We start from the raw sequence: 18,824 nt of genomic DNA on the forward strand, positions 1-18,824 counted from the left end.
GCAGGGGGAGGGGCAGGTAACCTTTCAGAGTCCCAGGTTCACTGAGGGAAAGAGCCTTGCCTGGTCCATCCAGGTCAAATCCCAACTCTCCTACATCTACCATGCACCCAGCCCCCATCTACTGTCACATGAGTGCAGACCTGGTCTTCCTACAGCACAGGCTGGTGGTGCTCTTCTTCTTATAAAGTTCCACAGCTCGAAGCTAATGCTCAGGCTCTCTCTCAGCATGCACAGGGCCTCTGTGTGCACTGGTCTTCCCCTGCCCTGCCCTCTCCCAAGGCTGCACCTCTGCCTGCACCTGCCAGATAGGATGGCTTTCTGTCCTCTATTCCTCTTTCTCCTGAGCCAGAGTTGAAACCTTTCTTCTCTGAGCTTCATTTATTTTGCTGGTGGAGCTTATCATTTTGATGTACCTGTGTCCCCAGCAAGCTGTCAGGAACTCAAGGCAAGGGCTTATGTTTTCTCTATCTTTATGTTGCAGAACTTGGTGGGGGCAAGGAATAGTTAACACTCACTAAATTAAAACAAGTGAAAAGCAAGACAAACAGGAGTGGAGGGCCGGAGGTGGGAATAAATGGAGAGCTGTGTTTCAATGTAGAGAAAGTCTGGACAGTGCCAGTCCCCTCCCCAAAGCCCAGGAGACCATGTTTCCAGTAAGGGACTCTGAAAGGCCCTATTTTTTTTTTGTTGTTGTTGTTGTTTTATTTATTTATTTTATGTGGTGCTAAGGATCAAACCCACTGCCTCAGGCATGCAAGGAAAGTGCTCAATTACCGAGCTACAACCCCAGCCTCCTACCTATCATAATTTTTATTTATTTATTTATTTATTTATTTTTTTTATTGATTATTTAAAGCATTACATAGCTCATGATATATCATCTTTCATACATTAGACTCAAATTGTGTTTTGAACTCCCATTTTCACCCCAAATATAGATTGCAGAATCACATCTGTTACATATTCACATTTTTACATAATGCCATATTAGTGTCTGTTGTATTCTGCTACCTTTCCTAACCCCTACTATCCCCCCTCCCCTCCCCTCCCCTCCCATCTTCCCTCTCTATCTCCCCTGCTGTTGTTCAATTCTCTCCCTTTTTTTCCCTCCCCCTTGCCCCTCATAGCCTCTTATAATTTTATGTATCCTTGAAGATCTCCTACCATTTCCATATGCTTTCCCTTCTCTCTCCGTTTCTCTCCCCCCATTCGTCTTTGTTTACTGTAGTCTCTTCCACATGCTCTTCCTTCCTATTCTGTTCTTAGTTGTTCTCTTTATAACAAAGCAGACATTTGGCATTTGTTTTTTAGGGCTTGGCTAGCTTCACTTAGCATAATCTGCTCTAATGCCATCCATTTCCCTGCAAATTCTATGATTTTGTCATTTCTTAGTGCTGCATAATATTCCATTGTGTATAGATGCCACATTTTCTTTATCCATTCATCTATTGAAGGGCATCTAGGTTGGTTCCACAGTCTAGCTATTGTGAATTGTGCCGCTATAATCATTGATGCAGCCGTATCCCTATAGTGCGCTCTTTTAAGGTCCTCAGGGAATAGTCCGAGAAGTGCAATAGCTGGGTCAAATGGTGGTTCCATTCCCAGCTTTCCCAGGAATCTCCATACTGCTTTCCAAATTGGCCTCACCATTTTGCAGCCCCACCAGCAGTGTACAAGTGTACCTTTTTCCCCACATCCCCGCCAACACTTGTTGTTGTTTGACTTCATAATGGCTGCCAATCTTACTGGAGTGAGATGGTATCTTAGGGTGGTTTTGATTTGCATTTCTCTGATTGCTAGAGATGGTGAGCATTTTTTCATGAACTTGTTGATTGATTGTATGTCCTCCTCTGAGAAGTGTCTGTTGAGGTCCTTGGCCCATTTGTTAATTGGGTTATTTGTTATCTTATTATTTAATTTTTTGAGTTCTTTGTACATTCTGGATATTAGGGCTCTATCGGAGGTGTGGGGGGTAAAGATTTGTTCCCAGGATGTAGGCTCTCTATTTACCTCTTTTATTGTTTCTCTTGCTGAGAAAAAACTTTTTAGTTTAAGTAAGTCCCATTTGTTTATTCTGGTTGTTAACTCTTGGGCTATGGGTGTCCTATTAAGGAATTTGGAGCCCGACCCCACAATTTGTAGATCGTAGCCAACATTTTCTTCTATCAGACGCAGTGTCTCTGATTTGATATCTAGCTCCCTGATCCATTTTGAGTTAATTTTTGTGGATGGCGAGAGAAAGGGATTCAATTTCATTTTGTTGCATATGGATTTCCAATTTTCCCAGCACCATTTGTTGAAGATGCTATCCTTCCTCCATTGCATGCTTTTAGCCCCTTTATCAAATATAAGATAGTTGTAACTTTGTGGATTAGTCTCTGTGTCTTCTATTCTGTACCATTGGTCCACCTGCCTGTTTTGGTACCAGTACCATGCTGTTTTTGTTACTATTGCTTTGTAGTACAGTTTGACCTCTGGTATCGCTATACCTCCAGATTCACACTTCCTGCTTAGAATTGCTTTTGCTATTCTGGGTCTTTTGTTTTTCCATATGAATTTCATGATTGCTTTGTCTATTTCTACAAGAAATGCCTTTGGTATTTTGATTGGCATCGCATTAAACCTATAGAGAACTTTGGGTAATATCGCCATTTTGATGATGTTAGTTCTGCCTATCCATGAACAGGGTACATTTTTCCATCTTCTGAGATCTTCTTCTATCTCTCTCTTTAGGGTTCTGTAGTTTTCATTGTATAAATCTTTCACCTCTTTTGTTAGGTTGATACCCAAGTATCTTATTTTCTTTGAGGATATTGTGAATGGAGTGGTTTTCCTTATTTCCATTTCAGAAGTTTTGTTGCTGATATATAGGAATGCCTTTGATTTATGCGTGTTGATTTTATAACCTGCCACTTTGCTGAATTCATTTATTAACTCTAGCAGCTTCTTTGTAGACTCTTTTGGGTCTGTTAAGTATATTATCATGTCATCCGCAAATAGCGATAGTTTAATTTCTTCTTTTCCTATTTTTATGCCTTTAATTTCTTTTGTCTGTCTAATTGCTCTGGCTAGTACTTCGAGAACTAAATTGAATAGAAGTGGTGATAGAGGGCATCCCTGTCTTGTTCCAGATTTTAGAGGGAATGCCTTCAATTTTTCTCCATTCAGAATGATGCTAGCCTGAGGCTTAGCATAGATAGCTTTTACAATGTTGAGGTAAGTTCCTGTTATCCCTAGTTTTTCTAGTGTTTTGAACATAAAGGGATGCTGTACTTTGTCAAATGCTTTTTCTGCATCCATCGAGATGATCATGTGGTTCTTGTCTTTAAGTCTATTGATGTGGTGGATAGCATTTATTGATTTCCGTATATTGAACCATCCTTGCATCCCAGGAATGAATCCTACTTGATCATGGTGCACAAGTTTTCTGATATGTTTTTGTATTCGATTCGCCAGAATTTTATTGAGAATTTTTGCATCCAAGTTCATTAGAGATATTGGTCTGTAGTTTTCTTTCTTTGAAGTATCTTTGTCTGGTTTTGGGATCAAAGTGATGTTGGCCTCATAGAATGAATTTGGAAGAGCTCCTTCTTTTTCTATTTCTTGAAATAGCTTGAAAAGTATTGGTATTAATTCTTCTTTGAAGGTTTTGTAGAACTCCGCTGTATACCCATCTGGTCCAGGGCTTTTCTTAGTTGGTAGTCTTTTGATGGCTTCTTCTATTTCTTCTTTTGTTATTGGTCTGTTTAAATTGTGTGTGTCTTCCTGTCTCAATCTGTGAAAGGCCCTATTTTTTAGGAGGCAAGAGCTTCTGGCCACCACTGACACAAATACCCTTGATCCTAGGGTAAGATTTGACTCTGGCACCAAACAGATCCTAGACAGACTGCAAAATCAGAAATGAGTTAATGAAGAGTGGGGACGTGGGAGGGCTCTCCAAGTGTCTCTGTGGTAAGAGTTCTGCAGATCCCTGGGCTCAAGCTGAGTTCCAACCAGCCCCCCAGCAGGGGCACCACTGGGTGTCTGGGAGGGTCTTCTGGTTGTTCACATTCAGGGTTAATATTGACATCCACATTATTTTTCCATTTCCTGCCCAGAGCTTGGCACCACCAAGTGGTTAGCTGTTCCTGCAAAGTCCACCATGGAAGATGCAGGGTATCTTGTAAGCTTCACCCCCACTGAGGCTTCAAGATCCTCCTCCACACCCTGACCCAAGTGCTCAGCCCTAGCTTCTTTTTTTCTCACCTGACTCAGTAGAACTGATCTAACTGCACATTCTAGACTGACGTTTCTGGACGAAATACACAGAATTAATAGTACCAGTTAGTTCCTGGCTCTGCTACTTTTAAACGCTTTGACCTTGGAAAATGCCCTTTAGCTCTTCAAATCTCTAAAAATAACAATTTAAAAAATGTGCTGTATCCTGCTGATTTCATAAGATTGCAATGAGGATCAAGTTAATAGGCCTGATATTGTTCAGTGAACCATAGAGGGCTATTCAAAATTGAGCCGTTATTGCTTGATCTCTGTTTTCTTATTTACTTTGCATATTTCTCTCCAAACTCCAATTCTGACCTCTCTCAAGCATCCTAAGGGCTGGAGGGAGGGACTTGGGCATCCACGCTGCTGCAGGAGATTATCTTCCTCATCAGCACTTACTGACCACCAGCCCTGGCTTGGCCTGATGCCAACTCTAGGTGCATTTCATTGTTGATGGCCCTAGGAAACCTGCATAACAAGTGTGTTTTGTTGTGTCTCAGTTAACAGATGAAACCAAGATTGAGAAACATAAACAGAAAAAAAAAACATACAATTTCAAGGTGACACAGCTACAGAATGCAAGTTTGAAAATTACACTCAAATTCTGTCTCTAAAGCATTTGCTGTTTCCAAAGACCGTGCAAGAATTGTATTACTGTCTGCATCTCCCATGAAAAAAGCTTTGTCCAGAACAATGCTGGGATTCAGAAAATATTTGAGAATTAAACAGAATTGATCATCACTTGGAAAAATTTTTATGGGTCTATTGAGAATTAAAAAAAAAATGTTTTGTGAGAACAACTTGTAGAGGGATTTCCCAAGGCATCTTATTTCATTAGTCACCATCCATGCACATGCTTCTCTGAGCATCGGCCCTTTGGATACTGAGAAAGGTCCTGGTCAGGTGGGACTTCTTATTAGCCACCCTGAAGTGCTGCTGTGAGCATTGAATGGGGAGAGCAATTCCTGGGGCTTTGCAAACTCTCAGTAAATAGAATGGGACAAATCAACCCTCTCTGTCCTCTCTAGGATGTTCATCCACCTGGTAATGGCACCAAGATATTCAGACCCCAAATTACATATCTACAGAATGATTTGCTTGGTTTTACTGGCTAAGGCAAAAGTCCTAACAGAAACAGAGCTCCAAAGACAGCAAGAGAAAAGCTTGGAAGGAAGGCAGATCCTGAGTCCTGCCCCACCTGGGTTTGCACGGTGGGTCAGAGAAAATGACCTCTTTCTCGTTGGTCACAAGGCACTGAGGAGTGAGACACTTAAATGGTGGACTGTGTCTTAAGTTTTAGATAATCAATACTAATCTGTACTGGGGGAAGATGCTGGGGAGGGGTTGGACACATCGAGTTTTGTGGGGGTCTGGAGAGGAAGTGGAAATGCTTCCCTAGTGCTTGGACACTGTCCCCAAGGGGAGAGCACTGTCCCCACACTTCAGCACTCTCCTCGGTACTTGGGCATCCCTCCCTCTGCTCCAGCACCCTCCAGGAATGCAGAAGGTTCCCTAGTGCTCTGGGCCCTGCATAATACCCCAGCACCCTGCCCCAGTGCCTTAGCATCCTTCCAGAATTTCAGCTTCTTCCCCCAGTACTTCAGAGAGTGTGCAAAAAGTTGGGAAAGAACGCTCATTGATGGGCCAAGGTAGGAATGCAGGAAGGGGAAAGAAAAAAAGAAAAAAAAAAGTTCCCCTAAGATCAACAAATATTTTTCTTTTGTGTGTGTGTGTGTGTGTGTGTGTGTAAAAAAAAATATATATATATATATATATATTAGTTGTTGATGGGTGTATATATATATATATATATATATATATATATATATATATATATCTCCTCCATGTTATAGATTTTTAAAAAACTCCCTGAGGTTTAGGGAAGTGGGATTTTTAAAAAAAATCTGTAACATGGAGGATATATATATATAGATACCCATCAACAACTAAAATTATACATAGATATATATACTAATATATATATATGTGTATATGTATATATATATATATATATATATATACATATGTATATTTTTTAACTGTTGATGGGCTTTTATTTTATTCATTTTACTTATATGCAGTGCTGAGAATTGAACCCAGTGCCTCACATATGCTAGGCCAGTGCTTTACCACTGAGCCACAAACCTAGCCCATTTTATTTCTGAAACAGAAATTTCAAATGAAAAGTACCAGGTGTGCAGATGTGCAATAAACTGCAGCTATTATTGTATGTTTCAACCTTACTTCCCAATGATTTATGTTTCTTATCTCCACTGTTTGACTTTAAGTGCCCGACAACAGGATGCTTATCTGATTTATTTATTTTTATTGCCTATAGGGATTTGTACATGGAAAAAACTAAAAAGATATTTGTGCAATAGATGATGTTTGTGTGTTTGTGTGTATGTGTGTTTGTGTATGTTTGTGTGTGTGTTTTTAATCACAGAATACTCCTTGAAAAGAGTTCCTACACACTGAGTACAGATTGTAGGCATGAACAAAGTCAGAATGATGGGATTACAAGCAAAATTTAAAATTGACCCCAAATTCTGAATCTTAAGATTAATTTGCCACCAAAAATTTGTCTCAGATTTGTAAGGATTTTTGATTGACTCTATTTCTGAACAGTAAGAGATTCCACATGATATTTTAAGTTAGAAGATCTCTGAAAGAGAAGGGTTATAACCTCCATGTTGTAGAATTTTTAAAAAATCCCTGAGGTTTAGGGAAGTGGGAACTAAATTATTTTAGCTCATGTACCTAGTATACTGAATTGAACTGAGAAGGTGAATCCAGGCACCATTTCCTAAGAAGGACCATGAATTTCACCAGCGTAGGTAACTTATTCATTTGAATCAGGAAAAAGGATTCTCAAATGTAAGGCGTTAAATAGTTTCTTTGTATGAAAAATAGGTTTTCTTAATTTTTTTCTAAATATTTTTTATAGCCATCAGACTGCTTCACTGATTAGCATCTGGGATTTGAGTACAGAACATTTATATAATTGTATTGATTGAAATGGTGGGGGGCATTGACCTAGGTCCAGAAAACATTTAGTAATACAGAGAATCTCTATTGCAGTGAGACACAGTGTGTTCCAGAAGAAGGGTTTGAAGCTGAGGGTCCCCAGCAGGTCCCATTAGCCAGAGCAGTGCTGTGTCCTGATTGTGTCGCTCGGTTTTCTTGTTGAACACCAGAGACCGTCCTCTCCGATCAGCCCCTGGTTCAGGTTCTCTTCTGCACACTCTGTTGCCTTTGTAGCTTCACCCCAGCGGCTCCTCACATCCTGATTTACTGCATTCAACAAAACAGCAGGCTTTCTGCACATCACGGCCTCCTCAGGGCATGTGAAAGGCACACGCACACGAGTCAGGCAGAGCACACAGCCGGGGTGAGACGCTGACCCCTGCAAACCAGGTGGATGCAGGCTTGCAGGACTGTGTGCAGGAGTCAGGCTCTGACGCTGGAAAGACTCAGGCATGGACTTCCGTCATCCAACTTGGGCCACCTGGGAAATTTGTTGAACCACTTTTCTCCTGCTCTGCACCACATCAAAATCATACCTCAGGAAAAAAGTGTTGGTTAGGATTGTAAGAGATCCTTATGAAAGTATTGAGCTCAGAGTCTGGCCCCACCACAAACAAAAAATCCAAGGTTTCCCACTGTTCTTTCTCCTGTTCTCATTTTTTTTTTTTTTTTGAGGGAAAAGTCAGGGGTTGAAAAGGTTTCTTGAGTGGGAAACTTAAAGAAAGATGTCAGAATAGACAGAGGACAAGATTAAATCATAAGAAGTTGGATGTGTAGAGCCCCTAGACAGCTTATAAGCACTCAGGTGTTTGTTGACAGCCATCTCTAATCTATTTTAGAAGCAATTAAAATATTTTGAACCCTGTCCTCCTCTGCTGAGGGTAAGCATGCAATGGAGTGCAATATCTGCCTTTCTCTGTCCTAATAACTGGTCTCACTGTCCCAGGCCTCATGAATATTTGATCACACAATCCACCTAGTTCTGTTACTTGAGCTATGAGAAGTGAAGTGTGGATAGCATTTTTTCCTAATCAATTAACCCAGATATACCAATTGATTGAAGATAACAATGGGGTTTCTGGTTCCTGGGACGAAACTCTGAGGCCTGGAGTGTGCAGTTCAGTACTTGACCCTGAAGAACAGCTGTCACATGGGCTAAGAAGCTGCAGGTACAATGATAGTGGCTGGATCAGCAGTCAGAGATTGCTCCATCAGCAGAGGGCCCATTCTGCAAACAGAACATCCGAGAAAATCAAGTTGCTTGTGGAGTCTCTTTAAAAACAAGAAACTTTACTGAGGTGAGATTGATATTCAAAGCATTTCATGCATTTAATGTGTACAATTTGATATGAGTGGACTTCATCACACACTCAAAATATCATTGCCACATTCTACGTAATGGAGATATTCAACATACCCCAAGGTTTCTTTGTGTTCCTTGTTTTTGTATTTATTTTCAATTTTTTATTCTTGTAGTAAGAACATTGAGCATGAGGTCTACTCTCTTACATTTTGAAGTGCATGATATTCTATGACCATATTGATACCTGTGGGCACCACATGGTAGAGCAGCTTTTTGGAATTGATTCATCTAGAATAATTCAGACTTTCTCTACATTGAAACACAGCTCTCCATTTATTCCACCCCAGTGCCTGGCAACCACTACCTATTCTCTGCTTTTATGAGTTTGACAATTATAGATACCTCACATGAGTGTAACATGAAATATTTGTATTATGATTGGTTTATTTCACTTTTTACAATGTTTTCAAGGTTTATTCCTGTTTTAGCATGTTTTGGACTCTTATTCTTTTAAAAACTGTATAATGTACAAATGTATGTATATACATATACATATACATATATATCTATAAAGATATATTGACATATATCTACATCTACATATATAGATCTATTCATGTAGATAGATATGGGTACAGATAAAAAGTATGTGCTAAACTAGTTTTACTTAGTTAAGCCATTAATAATTTATGTATCTGATTTATCATTTTCTTGTCAAATCTAATCATGTTTTATTGTCATTAAGTTTTTTTAGTTTATTAACAAACTTTAAATTTAAGAACATTTAAAGAACTTAATATTTTAATAGACTTTTTAGTGCCCACCATTCAATTTGCTAATGCTGATATCCCAGTTTGTCTGCTAAAGAAAGACATTTACAATGAGGAGCAATTCTTAGTTCTATTGACATAAATATAATCTTAGAATTTGTATTGAAGCTTAAACTAAAAGTGAGCTTGGTTTATAGTTCTCTAGATTTTGACTTTAGCAAATATATTTCAGCTTCCAATGACCAAAGTTCAGTCTAATTGATTTAGTTAAATTGTCAGTCAGCCTGGTTGGAAAGGAGGTGAGGCGACTTCATTGGGAACTATTTTTCAGATCAAAAGAGCTTGTTGGTTGTCATTTGTCGTCATTGATGAGTCCAGTGAGTCAGGGGAAAGACAAGCTGATCCTGAAGGCATAGGAAGATCCCCGGGACCAAGGCGAGTGAAATTGTGGATATTGTTGTTTTCTATAAATTGTTCTGCTTTAAAAGAAAGAAGGAAACAAATAAGTAGGCAGACACAAAGAGCAAGAATCACCTAAATGCAGCTTAGACTGCGTGGTGTTTCCTGTTAAATTCCCTGTGTATATACATGGGGTGGAGCAAGGAGGCCCTCCTGGGTGGCCATGGGTTTAGGATACTTGTATTCTTGTCAATTTCTAAGAAAGATTGGTGCAAATAAAGAGGGCAGTGATCACGTGTAAATGCAAAACCAACTTCTTTGTCTGAAAACACAAATTAGTGTTTTATTCATTTATTTGCAGAGAGTAGCCCTGTGCTCTGGGAATGGTTTTCTTCCATGCTCTGGAGTGCCATGGAGAAAGTACAGCTGTTTTCCTTGCCATCTGCATATGTGAAAGTTAACAGACACCACAAGAAACTGGAGCCCAAAAGAGAATTCAAGGCAGAGCCAAAGGAGAGTTGCAAAGCCTCAGGTTCTAGAAGCCTGTGGAAGGAGGGAGAAAAAAGAGAAGGACCAACCTGAGTCCAGAGTGTGGGAAGGAGTGAAGTTATGGAGCAAACAAGGTGGCTCTTTTGTACTAGGGTTGGTGACATTAATTGGGAGTCACCTAGTCTTACATAAAGACCGAGTTCTACCTCTGGGTATCCTCTGCCACAACAGGCCCTCAAGAAGCAGAGAAGAACATCATAATGGCTTGGTTTGAAAATTAAACACTTTACACTCATGCCATCCTTGTTTGAGAATTATTTTTCTTGTTTAATGGACGACAGAGCATGTAACCAAGATAATCTTGATGCAAGTCCCCCTCCCGAGCCATGGTCAGCAGGTACTTATTGCTGATTCTGAAGGCTATGGTTGCTTCCCTGTACCATGTTGGCTCTGTAGATTAGGAAGGAAGGACATTGGTCAGGGACTATTTATAATGAATGGAAAATGGGAGGAAGTGCAGGCAGGGGAAGACCAAGGTTACAGTTAACTCTGTGGCATAGGAGGCAGGGTGAGAGGTTAACAGGGCTTTCTGTTCTAGTTTTTGGGAATGGTAGTCTGATCAAGTGTGAGAATTCTGTGAATCCAATGGGAAAACAGAAAGGAGGCTCTGTGCCCAGAAAAAGTAATCCATTCTTCTGAGGCTGGAAGTCAGTTAGCCAATCTTTAGACCCCTATTAGAGCTGTTTGAGGTGACCCCATAGTTAGTACGTAGACAAGCCCAAAGTGAGAATCTGGGATTTGGGGTCAGGCAGATTTGAGCTCAAGTCTTGGCTCTGTTGCTTACTATTTAAGGAAAACCAAACATACTTAAACATCTCATGAGTATTAGTTTCAAAATAAAAACAGAAATGAAATCTAGTTTATGAAGGCAGTTGAGAAGGTAATGTCTATCAGAGGGCCTGCTATGATGACTGATGACATATTTAACAAGCTGACATGAGTATAGCTTCACAGCCACACACAGTGCATGCTCATACCTTTCCCAGAACCTAATGCAGCATTCGGGTGATTGCCTGGGTCCAGACAGTGGCAAGGTTGCAAAGTGGGTCAAGAGTGATTTCAGTCTAGCAGAAAGCCCTTCTGGAATTAGTTCTCCTTTCAAAACATCTAACCTCCATCCATCCAACACTTTAATTAAATCATGGAGGGATTTGCTTTCATCTGGCTCTGTCTAAACTTAGACCTCATTGAACTACTTGAGGGACAGGGTAGACTACAGTTCTATGGACCTTCACTTTTACTGTTACCCCACATGATGATTGCTTCTGGCATTGTGAACGTCTTCATTCTTATGTCTCTTGGTTCACTTTCAAACATTTGAAAATATCATCCAATAAATTAGGAAGACTGAGAGATGGGCAGAATGTTTTCAAGTGTCTTGATGATTGTGACATCTAGGGGTGTCACATGGCCATACAAGATGCCCCATTCTTAGCAAACAGATTTCCTTTCTGCACTGTACTCTGTGTCTATTTTTTTTGGCCTGAGGTTGAGAAACCCACAAGATGAAAGTTAAGTATAGCATTGAAAATGCTTCAGATATCCCACCTTGATGAAAAGAACACACTTTATCCTGTTTCAAATGAGGACAATAACAATATTGATGCTTTTTTGCAGATAGACACTGAATAATGACTGTTGTAGCACTTTGTTCAACTAAAATATGTCATCAGTCATGACAGTATCTATACGGTATGGCCTCTTTCTTATTGGTGCTATTCTTAACAGGGGTCCCTTTGTGAATTTGGTGAGGAGTTGATAGAGGTTAGGTATCACTGTTCATCTAGTTCAGCTTATGAGCACGTGCATATCTAGCTATTTGATTTTCCATTAGGTGCCTCAATATTGATACTCAATATTGGTGAATATGAGGGTCCTTCATGGAAGCTGATTGAAATCCAAAGTACCAAAATACCTCATTTGCAAAAGGAAATTTTACAAATGAGAAATGAGGTAGGATTTCCTCAACAGATGAGAAGTGTAAAATAAAGAGGGCTAAAGCATAGCTGAAAGCCTGGTTATATATGGTTGAGCTAATACCATATGAAATGAGCTTTAACATGCACTGCATTTGATAATCTAGAAAATCCATGCCACATTTCACTCATTCGTTTGTCCATTTATCAATAATTTCTGTGATGTATTATGTTCTTATTCCTGTGGACCACGATCTTACAGTTCTGTATCAATTTCATGGGTTTAGTTTAAATTGAGTTCCCCCTACCACTCTGGGGTTTATTTGGATGGGTTAATGCATCTTCTTTGCAGAGATGATGCCTACTTATCAGGAAGACTGGGCTTTAGGGTTCCTGAGCTGATCATGATGCTCTCAGGGTGGCTGGGTGATTGATGTGTTGTATAAATAGAAGGTTGAAAACACAATATGGGAATAGGAAGAGCCAAATGTCAAAAAAAAAATTGTTCTGAAAATAACAATTTAAATGTATGCAAATTGCCTAATTAATTGACCTTATTTGTGCTTGCAGATATCCTCTGCCTTCCCCTTTGTGAATTGGGTATTTTTCATTGTGCTCCAAAACAATATTCCAAGGTTAATTAAACCCTTTCAAGCTATAGGTTAATATTCAATTCATATGTAAACACATTTATAAACATTAATCAAATCCAAATTGCTCATTTTATAAATACTGCTTTATTCATTTTCAGGTAATGAATGTGCTCTGCATTTATGCAGGGTTGGTCTTGGGGAGTTCTCATTGGGGAGATGATGTTTATTTAAACGGCAACTTAGTGTTTGTTTTCCAGTCAATTGCCACCTTCCCTTGTTCCCAGTTGTTTTTTTTTTTTTTCTTCCATAAAGACTTAGCACAAAGGCTTCCTCTGGTGCTGATGGGGCGTATACAATATAATGATGATGATTTCATCCAGGAGCTTTTGTGTTTAAAGAGATGTCAAAGGAAGACTTGCCTCTTCAGGCCTGGCTCATGTAAGAACAGGCCAAATAGGAATGCAATCAGTACAATCTCTAGCCTCAAATCATCAGTGTATTTTTTTTGTCTATTCATTAATTAAATGGATAAGTGATGTGCTCATTCTTTGTTAGCCGTCTATCTATCCATCCATCCAGACACGAATTTATTCAATAAGCATCTGATAAATATTCTTATACATCAGATTTGAAAAGTCTTTGATCTGCTCCTAATTCCCAGGCTCCATCAGAGAATCATGGAATCTGATATGTCTAATTTAAAAAAAATAAATCCCAGAATAATTATTATGTGCAATGAAACTTAGCAAATTTTTTCTCATATTCATATGCGTTATGCTCATGCTTTGTGCTGGGTGCTGAAACATATTGGGCACCAAGTGTAAGATTTTGACTGAGACAGATATTTCCTTAAGGTACTATTATTATTTACAGTTAGTTTCATAGTAGGGGGCATATAAGGTGTTATGGGACTCTGACTTGAGATTCTAAAATAGGGCAAGGGCCAGGAAAGGGCTTCCTGAAAATGTCATTTTAAGCAGAGCCTGAAGACTGAATGGCTTTTGACCTGACCAAGCTTCTGTGCATGACTAATAAATGTGTGTTTATTTCTGTGAGTGTCAGACCTTAAGGTAGGTCCAGCGAGGAACAAGGAAAAAGCAGTTTTTGAATTCCTGAATGGTGAGCTTGGAAGATGATGATGCAGACAGACATCCCACAACCCACACGAGTGTGTGTGTGCAGCCGCACGTGCATGTCCATGTGGGTACATGTGTGTGCCTACATGTGTTCCTGTGCATGTGCGGGTATACAGTTGTGAGAGAGTGCTCTCAGAGGAGTGTGGATGCCTTTGAGAGTATGTTTGTAGAATGGCTCCAGGAACTGCAGAAAGGAGAGAAAACCAGGGACTCCAAATTGCAATTTGAGATGAGAGAAAATACTTTCTGAAACATCACTTTTAAAATAATGTTGTCTCAGTACAGCATTTATCATGGGGAGTGTGTGAGTAACTAGGATGGATTTTCACAGATTAAACACATTCAATGCCAAAACCAAGGAACAAAACATTACCAGAAGCACAGTGTCCTCTCTTGTCCCCTTCTACTTACACCCACTCCTCAAAGGTGAACTTTACCTTGGCTTCCAACACTAGGAAGTGCTTGACCTGTTGTCCCAACTTTATGTACAGTCTATGTGGCCCGTGCTGCTTCTCATCTGGCATCTCTCACTCATGTCTTTGATGAGACTTTTTAAAAGCATTGAGGGATTTAATTTTTAATTTTCCTCACTGTGAAATATTCTGTTGTGCGAACAAATGTCAATTTACCCAAACTTCTATTGCTAAACATGTGGGAAAATTACAGTTTTTGACTAGTATGAATAGTAAGAATGTTCTTGAATATTGTGTTTGGTGAATAAAGGTCTAAGTTTGTTGTTGGAAATCTAGGAGTACAATTGCTGGCTCATATTGTGTGTATGTGTCCATCCTTGAAAGATTCTGCTAGACGGTTTGCCAATTTTCTTATATCAATGTATATTTCTACCAGGAATGCACAAGAATTGCAATTGCCTGACACCCTCATTGACATTTTAAAATCTAGATTCAGCATAATGGAGGCTGACAGGAGTATCTTAAGCCTTAATCTAAAATGCTGCTTCCAGGACTGATTTGTAGTGTTACCTTGGTTAACTGTGTAGCGTCTCTGTGTCTCAGCTTCCTCAGATACTTTAATAAATAATAATCATGTGTGTATGTATATTTATGTATATGTGTTTGTATACTTGTACTCTTAGAAACATTGATGACATAATTATCCAATTAAAATATAGTGTAGATTTAAGGCCTAGATATATGCAGACTTATTCTTTCTCATCCATTACTGGGGGTTGTCTATTAGGTAGCAGCATCACCATTAGGAAGGAGCACATGAAGGTTCAAGGTTAAAACAGTTCCCTCATGGGCCTGGCCTAGAAGAAATTTGTCAGAAACTTGGCACAATGACTAACCTGGCTGGTGTTCACATCAAAGGTTTGGTTTTGCAGCATAAGCCAGGAGTGTGGGAAAGAGAAGTCCCTTCACAGACCAGTGTTTTGGGCCAGCTAGGTGGGTCGATGGCAGTTCTGAAGACACACAGGTGTCACAGGGCTCAGCCTCTGCTCAGAGGAGAAGATTTGAAATGCAGACCCATTTATGTGGTATGAGTGCTTTTCATGCCTCTGAACCCTTTCTACCCCAGCTCCCCTTGGCAATTACTGGTTGTAAATTATGCCTTTGTTCATGGGCCTCTTGCTCTGGGCACCTCTGAACCTCAAAACACATGCAGGCTTCACGTAAGTGGGGCCAGAACCCACAGAGCTGCCTCCTGTGAGAGTGGTGTTCAACAGAGGAGCTCCACGCTGGGTGCAGACTGGACCCCACAGAGTCTGTCTTGGAAGTCTTGAATATGAGACCTCAAACAGGAGGCAGGAAGAGCAGGGGCATGACTAATCGGAAAAAAAGAATCAGAGTAGGAAACTGGATGCAGACCGTAGGCTCAGAAAACAGGCAGTTATTCCAAATGCTGAATCCTGGTCGGACAATCATGGGTAAATTAGTTAATATTTCCGGGAATCTGCTTCCTTATTTTAAACCTTGACTGGTAGTAATGATACTTAACATGGGGTCATCAGGAGGCTTAAACGAAGGCATATTTGGATGGGTTTAAAGCCTCAGAAGAGTCGAAGAACCCATGAAGACTCTAAGAGAAACCTTCAGTCACTCTTGATGCATGGAAAGCAGAGTCATGACTCCCTGCTGCTGTATTTCCTGTCCACTCTCTTTTCTTTTATCAATAGCTCTCTGGTTTGAGGCCATGCTTAAATGTCACCTCTCCCTGTGGCTCTCACTGATTCCCAGCCTTGACACCAAATATAAAATGCCCTGATCTACATCCTCAGAATTCCTGTATCTCCCCCTCCATACCTTCCCCTAATTTCCATGTTACGAGTTCTTCAAGTATAGAGATTGGTTTCTTTTCATCTTTGTATCTCAAGAATAGGGCTAGCGGGGCTGGGGCTGGGGCTCAGTGGTAGAGTGCTTTCCTTGCATGTGTGAGGCACTGAGTTCGATTCTCAGCACCACATAAAAATAAATAAATAAAATAAAGGTATTGTATCCATCTACAACTAAAAAAAAATATTTTTTAAAAAAGAATAGTGCTAGGGCTGGAGTTGTGGCTCAGTGGTAGAGTGCTCGCCCAGCATGCTTGAGACACTGAGTTCGATCCTCAGCACCACATCAATGTAAAATAAAGATATTGTGTCCACATAAAAAAACTAAAAAAATAAAATATTAGTGCTAGAAAATATAGGGAAAACTCAATGCTTTTTGTATTATTGATAATATAAAATAGTTCTTCAAATTGTTATCTTAACAAGGGCACAGCAAATGTTGCTGCTAACACATGAGAAAGGCTTCACCTTCAGATGTGCAGAATTGTTCCTTTTTCCTATTGTAATCCCTCATTCCCACCTGGATCAGTTTTTTTTATCCTTATCTTTATGTTATTTTGCTTTAAATTTCTACAATTTTTCTCCTAGATATGTTGCAATAAATCCCTGAACTAGATTTGCTTCTTTGAGCTCATATTTCCTGTTAAAGCAGAAACTACTGGTAACTATTATTGTGAAATGGGCAAATGATTGCATATTTTGAGTACTGATTTATAACTGTTTCCATAGATACCTGATCATAATAGCTAATTAACTGAACATGTTTTCTGAAGTTCTTTGAATGACATTTCTGCAATAATAAACATCCCACTTTTATTCAATTAGTACATTTTTCTTATTTCTCTTCTGCAACATTCATAAATGCTACATGATGTCTTGCTTCAATAGATAGAATGTAATAGGACTCAGGTAATCTTTTGATCCCCGTGAGGAGGCTGTTCTGCTCATTGCTCCACCTCAAAGTCATCTTTATCCATTTAATGAACTCCCTGTGCTGAAGGCTCAACAACAATGCACACTTGAAAAACACATTTTAGGTTAGAAAAGTGCTTTTATACATACTAATCCATTAAAACTTCACAAAGAGCCCAGGGATATCAGGCAGCTATGATCCTCGTTTTGCAGACTGGGGTGTAGAAGCTCCTCTGTGCACAAGCATGGTGTGTGAAATCGCTGGTGCCTGTGCATCCTGGCACTCAGCAATCACTAGTTAGAACTGAGGCTTCACCCAAGGTTGTGCAGGTGGAGAGCTCTGTGGATGGTTTTAAAACTCTCTTTCTTCATTTGATCCATCACACTTTGGTCTTTTCCTTGGCCTCCATTTGTGTTAAACTTAGAGCGATCACCACTTTCCGTACTGCATTATCGGTACTTGCTAAGGCACAAGGCTCAAATTGAGGCTTTTTCTACTCTGTTCACTCAAAACACTTTTATTGATGATCTAACATCTGATATATATTGTAGATACAAAAAATAGATAAATACAATTTCTGCTTCAAGGAATCAATTCACTCTTGCATTCCTCAAATGTTCTATATGGTACCTGTGAAGAATGGAGGTTCACTAACCATTTTTTAAATAATAGTATTTTGTAATGTGTGCCCCCAAAGAATGATTAGGTAAAATTTTCCCATCGCTTGATTTTTATCAAGTATTTTCTCATTGGAATTAACATCCTGTGTCTCCTTTGGTTTGAGGTTGTCTACACTACCTCCATCTTAATTCCAAAAAGCTCTTCTAATTTTCCAATCACTGCACACACTTGCTCTTAGGATGAATTTTCAGAATTGAGATGAATGTTTAATATGAATAACTATTGGCAAAAGCCCTCTTCACCATGCATTCTCAGTTTTAATTCTCAAATTATGAGGTAGTTAATGATACTATATCTATTTTACAAGAAGAAAATAGAGGATTAGATAGGTAAATGGCTTCCCCAAGTTCACAGTGATTGGCAGGGTAAGATGGTGAACTCCTCTTTTACTGATCCTAACACCTATTCCCTTTTAATTATGTATTTTAAATTGAAACATCAAGTTTTACATTTTTATAGGGTATTATGTAATGTTTCATTATGCATAACATTGTGTAAGGTTCAAATCAAGGTAAACATATCTGTCTCCTAAAACATTTAAAATTTTAAAGGTAAAACATTTAAAATATTTTTGTAGCTTTTTGAAATATGCAGCACATTGGTATTATCTATAGTCACAGACTTACTATGCAACTGGACAAAAAAACTCCTTTCTCCCTCCTCTGTAGCTTAGGATACATACCGTAGCCTTCCCATCCTTCGTTGCCAGCTATTGTCCGCAGAGGCTTGGGGCCATCATTCCATTCTCCATGTCTATGAAAGTCAAGTTGTTCAGATTCTGCATGAGAGAGACCGTGCAGCACTTGTCTCTCTGAGTCTGCTATTTCACTTAACATAATGACTTCCAGCACCATCCATCCCTTGGCCTGTGTTCTTACACTTTGATGCCTGGTGTGTCAAGGTTCTCTGCTTCATATCTCTTATTGAGATAAAATGATTTCCTATTGTTTTAAAGAGCAAAATCCCCAAGGGTCATGCTTGCCT

Source organism: Spermophilus citellus (genome assembly GCF_964194105.1).
Source record: "Spermophilus citellus genome assembly, chromosome: 14".
NCBI classification, from domain to species: domain Eukaryota; kingdom Metazoa; phylum Chordata; class Mammalia; order Rodentia; family Sciuridae; genus Spermophilus; species Spermophilus citellus.